Here is a 6,000-nt window from a genome sequence, read left to right as displayed (position 1 = left end):
GATCCACAGATGGGCTGATAGAGCACATTCCAGCCCACTCCCAAGGGTCCAGGGTTGGGGTGGCACCACTTGGCAGGGTAGGACTCATAGATGTCACAGTCCCGGTGCTGGGTTCAAGGTGGTTGTGGCTTTCTATCCTGAGGCTCTAGTCAGGATGCCAGTCAATTAACCTTTGAAGCTACTCTGGGGTCCTATATTCAACAGATGTAGGTCCAGTCCATCTCATCCTGGGAGGAGGGCAGCAGGCAGCAGTCCTTCAAGAGAGCAGTCCAAAAGAGGGGCAGTCATTTCAGCAGTTCCTTCAGAGTATCCTCAGGTCCAAAAGTGTACTGAAGAGTTGATGTCTGTGGTCCAATATTTGGGCCTTCTTTTGAAGTGGGAGAAGCTTCTAGAGGTTTTCCTTTGAAGTCCACAGGCTTCCTGACTTACCTGTCTTGGCTCCAGAATAACTATCTGATGTATTAAGACCTTTGTGTAGAGGCAGGACACAGCCTATCCAAATGTAAGTAGGGCTGTGCCCAGCTCTGCCCTCCCATTTCGCCATTGATGGCCACTCAGTCTAGGAAGAATACACAAAACCCAACAGTCAGCTACAGCCAGCAGTGTGACCCAGAGACATGCTGCAGGTACTAAATGGCTAAGACAGGAAAAAAAAACTTTCTAAAAGTGTTTTTTTTTTTAAATAGTAATTTAAAATCCAACTTAACAATAAGAGAGGATTTGTCATTACAATTCCAAAGACACCAAATATTAACTGGTTATCTGGCCACTTTTTGGAAATTACCATTTATTAGGTGTAACAAGGTAACTCCAGTGTTGGACTATGGGGGATGTATACCTTGCAGTAGTGAAAAACAAATGTAAGAGTTTTTCACTTCCAAGATTTGTAAAACTACATGTCCCACTTTTTAAATACACTGCACCCTGCACTCTGGAGTGTCCACGGCCTATCCTAGGGTTGACATATGTATTGAAATGGAAGGTTGGGCCTTGGAAAAGGTTTATTTTGTCTGGCTGAAAGCAGTTTAAGACTGTGCACACAGGCTGACATGTCAGACCTGAGACATGTTTGAAGAGCTACTTAAGTGGGTTGCACAATCAGTGCTGCAGGCCAACGAGTAAAATGCATTAGATTTACAGTCCCTGGCCACGTGTAGTACCACGTTACTAAGGGGTTACAAGTAAATTAAATAGGCTAATTGGGTGTAAGCCAATTTTATAATTTTTAAAGGCGAGAGCACACACACTTTAGCACTAGTTAGCAGTGATATATAGAGCTGAGTCTTAAAAGCCAACAAAACATGTTCAAGAAGCAAGAGGTGAAGGTAAAAAGGTTCAGGGGATGACCCTCCAGAAAGGTGCAAGTCCAACAGCTTCCCTACAGAGGTTAAACTTAATTGGGGATGAGATGGATCTTTGGAGTACTGGGCAGGATACAGGAAAATGGATTGTGTGGGGCCGGGGGATGGCCCTGGTCTCGATATGGGCTATGGTTGAGTTCCCATATTTAAAGTTAAACATTCAAGTGCCCAAAACTTTTAAACAGTTTTATGTGGAAAATCCTGGGCTTACTCTTGGCAGATATGTCTCAACCAACAAGCTTATCTCAGAGAACGTGCCTGTATTTTACTAGCACCATAACAACACTAAAGACAGTGTTAGACCTTTCAGCCATAGGGTAGTCCTCCCCAAACTCTTTACCTACTCACCTCCAATTTTTGCTGGATTTTTGCTTTGCTAGCCTTAGGCCTCTGTGCACTCTCCCACCGCTAACCAGTGCTAAAGTGCTCATGCTCACTCCCCTAAACATGGTTTGATTGGCATACACCTAAATGGCATATTTAATTTACTTTTTACTCCCTTATAGAGTAGTATACCTTATACCAAGGGCCTGTAAATTAAATGCTGGTAGTGGGCCTATAGCACTAATTGTGCCACCCACTTAAGTAGCACCTTAAATCACGTCCCGGGCCTGCCATTGCAGACCGGATGAAGTGTCACACTGCTGTGTCAACTTGACATTTAAACTCCCTTGCCAAGCATTATTATCATCTTTTATCAGGGCTGGTTTCTTCTCGAGGGCGGGGGAGTGTCACTCCCTACCCACTGAGAGTCACGCAGGAAAACATATACTGGCAATGAAAAGATTTCATTGCCATTTTATTTTTTTCTCCACTGTGAGCACCAGCCCAGAGGCATGCTGGGCTTGTCCTCTGCTACCAGCAGCAGAGGACTGCTTCTGCCTCTGGCAGCAGAGGACTGAATCAGTGCCTGGACAGAATACTCCAAAGTGCGCATGTCAATTTGGCTGGCTGTTTTTCACCTGCCAAAGTAACATGCGCACTTTGAAGCTCTTCACTCAGCTACCTTAAGAAAGCTGGGTGGAGTGCAGCCAGGACGCTCCATCCAATCCAGGCACTTCGCTCATGCTGGGTAACAGCATGAGAGCAACGTCTAGATTGGTTAGGGGCGCTCTTCCTCTATCGGAGAGTAGAAGAACACAGAGGAAGACGCATAGCCCGTGGGCAAGTGCCTTTGAAAAAAAAAAAAAATGTGTCATTGTGTAATGCATATGTGTGTGTAATGCATGTGTGTAATCTATGTAAGTGTGTAGTGCGTGTAAGGGTAATAGTTTTGTTATAGCCAGTGTTATTTGAGCTTTTAGAGGGGGGTTTACCTTGAGGTTTTAGAAGGAGTGAGTGTTTTTTTTTTTTTTTTTTTTACAAAGTGGTGGGGCACTTCCCTCGCCCCACCACTTTAAAAGGGTACAAGCCACAACTCTCTCTTATTACATATAAGTCACGCTTAAGGTAGGCCTTCGGTAGCCCATAGGGGAGGGTGCCATGTAATTAAAAGGTTGGACGTGTATCTTTAAGTTTTACATGTCTTGGTAGTGAAAAACTCCAATATTCCTTTTTCACTACTGTGAGGTCTACCCCTCCCATAGGATAACATTGGAGATTCCTTATTACATTTAATAAGCTGTAATTTCTTATTGAGATGAGGTAGCCCTTTGTGTATGCAGCCTGTCCTGGGTCATCTGACTAGGTGCAGCTGAGAGACTTTGTGAATTCCTCCCAGACAGTCACACAATAGAGGGATTAGGTGTGCCTGAATGGGCTATCTGCCGGGAGGATGGGGGCGGAGCTGAGCACAGGCCTACTTACACCTGAATAGCCTCTGCTCTACCTTCACACAAAGGGCCTGTATTGCGACAGCACCCAGCTTGGAGACAGGGCAGAGGAGTCAGGAAATTCCATGCACTTCAAAGAACTTCATCAAAAGCTTCTCTAAACTAACCTTCCAGGAGAAGGGCACCTGAGTATGAAAATAGGACCTTTACCCCAAGTCTTTAGTATACTTCTGAACCTGTGGGTACTCTGCCAGGAGGAAGGACTTCTGTGCCGCTGAAAGGCCTGGCACTCTGTTGACTGCTACTCTGAAGGAGCAGCTGTCTTGCTGTGATGACCTTCTGCCTGCTGCTCTCTTGCCTGGGGAAGCATAACTGGACCTGCGGACCATCTTAATCCCAGGACCTCAGAGTGGCTTAAAGGGCTAGTCTGCTGGCCTCCTGATCTCAGCCTCAGGGATATAACTGGCTTCCCAACAGGTCCTGGACCCGTCTTCAGTGAGTTACGGACCCTAAGAGGTCCCTTTCAGGTCCTGAATCCTTGGTCTGGCTCTAGAGCTCTTAAATTTAAGATTTAGGGCTCTTTGCAACCACAAATGGGCCAGTTTGCACTGGAACCATGCCTTTTGCACCAAAATTCAGCTCAAGCCAGTCTCTTTGCACAGCAGTATCAGCCGCTCCTGGGAGACCACCATCACAAAGCACCTGCCTGTCCTTGACACCAAGCCTGCTTTTTGTGCTACACTGATCGCTGTCCGCAATGTGCTCCTGACTGCTCGTGACCCTCTCTAACGCGAACGAGGCACTTGGCACAAAACTTGAGAAGTTAAACCTTCAGTGAGTCTCATCTACGACTGTATTCAGCGTGCGTTGCATCACGGTCGACCTGAACTTTTGACTTTGACCCGATCCAGTGTGACCAGATAACTGTGCATAGCGTTTTTAGTTTCTAAGCACTATATTGCAGTTTATTCTTTAAAAATTCATAACTCTAGTTTTACTAATTGGAGTTTTGTTGTTTTGGTCTTGTTTTATATATTGAATTATGTTCTACTTTTCTGACTTGGAGTGGGATACTTTTTGTTGTGGTGTTTTCACTTTTTTGCTGTGTGAAGTGTTGCACAAAGATTTTACACATTGCCTCTGAGTTAAGCCTGACTGCTCTGTGCCAAGATCCCAGCGGGTTTAACACAGGTTAATTTGGGGTTTGCTTGTGCCTTACCCTGACTAGGATTGTGGTTGTATTTTGACCAGCTCACACCCCAGTTAACCAGTAACCCAATTTTTAACAGTCGGTAAATAAAGCAGATAAAATTATTAAACAACTTAGGAAAAGAAGATCGATGTAGTGATTAAAATAACACCAAAATGACAAAAATAAGAAAATAAATAAATTAAAAGGAACAGGAATTAAGAATGTTTAAAAAAAAAAAAGGGTACCCCTAATCACTGAGTATGTGGCATGGGTGACTGCTTACGGAGCATGGGCCAACTAAAGCCTACAAGTTCTTGCTAGTCAACCTTTTGACTGACATTACCTTGTTTAGAAAAGTCAAAATTCTCCAGTTGAGTCAGATTGGATGCTATGACCAAGATGGGCTGTATGCGGTTGAAAAAAAACAAATTTGGGGTCCTATTGAAGCCTTGCCATTTGGCCTCAAAGGTCGGAACAGGTCCTGTTTCAAAACTAGTTGCTTGAACCGCTTTCCCACTGAAGTCACTTTGCGGACTGTTTCTCACCTGAGGTTTCAAAGTGAGACTTATGGCCTGATTTCTATTTTGTTGGACAGGTTACTCTGTCACAACGGTGATGGACATCCTGCCTGCTGAAATATAAATCTCATATGACATAATGGAATTTATATTTCAGATGATGGGATATCAATCACAGTTGTGACAGAGTAACACATCCGCCAAGATATAAATCACACCCTTATTCATTTTTCCAGAGCTTCACATTCTTGACATCGGCAAGGGTGCAAGTCAAGGCTGGACAGAGCTTCACAAGTTATACTTCCTGTTTCTGCAGTCCAGTTGAAGCCTCCAACTATGCTGCAAAGGTTTTGTCAGCACCTTGTTCCAGTCCTCTGGGTGTTGAAACATTTTAAAGTCCAGGCTATACAAACAGCTATCTTCCTTTTTGTCAGGTCACTCAGGAAAGAGGTGCATGCATGTAAACTATGCAAAGGACATTCCGATGCCAACAGTAACATTCTGTAATATCAAATAAATGCATCGCAATAAATAAGCCAGTGCAATGCACACAAAGTCTCCCCTGAAATGAAGTTAAGAAAGAGCTCAATGCATTATTTGAATACTGACATATGCAGATCTCTGCTATCATCAGAACTTCTGCATAATGTCATAAAATGCGAACAAGAACACTCATCGGCCGAGATGGTGAATTAACCAGACGTCAAATCAAGAGAGTAAAAGGCCGCTTTATTGGACAGGCAAGCAGTTCTGAAACTTTTAACACATTTTACAAATTATAAACCAATGGCCTCACTAATACATAACATACTATCACCCCACCCTTAAACCTCCCTCCAAACAACCCAAAACTTCAGAGCAGTCTTCCAGGCTTCAATCTTCCCCATTCCTTTTCTTTCTTCCCCTGACCTTCCCCGTGACTCCAGCATTGCCCCCCGGTGTCCCCTCTGCCAACCCCTACTCTGTAATGATCCCAATGTTTCCTGTTTACAGCAAAACCATGACAAGGAGTTATTTTCTGACCCCCCTTTTTTTTATCTTTTTTGGGAAAAGGAAAAGACTGCTGCAACAGCAGCTGAGACATCGCCAAAATGCCAAGCTGAAATTTCAATTAAATGAAAGAAAAATGCCATGCTATTACCCACACCATCTTTGAA

Source organism: Pleurodeles waltl, chromosome 5 (genome assembly GCF_031143425.1).
Source record: "Pleurodeles waltl isolate 20211129_DDA chromosome 5, aPleWal1.hap1.20221129, whole genome shotgun sequence".
In the NCBI taxonomy this organism is placed as follows: Eukaryota; Metazoa; Chordata; class Amphibia; order Caudata; family Salamandridae; genus Pleurodeles; species Pleurodeles waltl.
The sequence above is the reverse complement of the archived record's forward strand: the minus strand, read 5'-3'. Positions refer to the sequence as shown.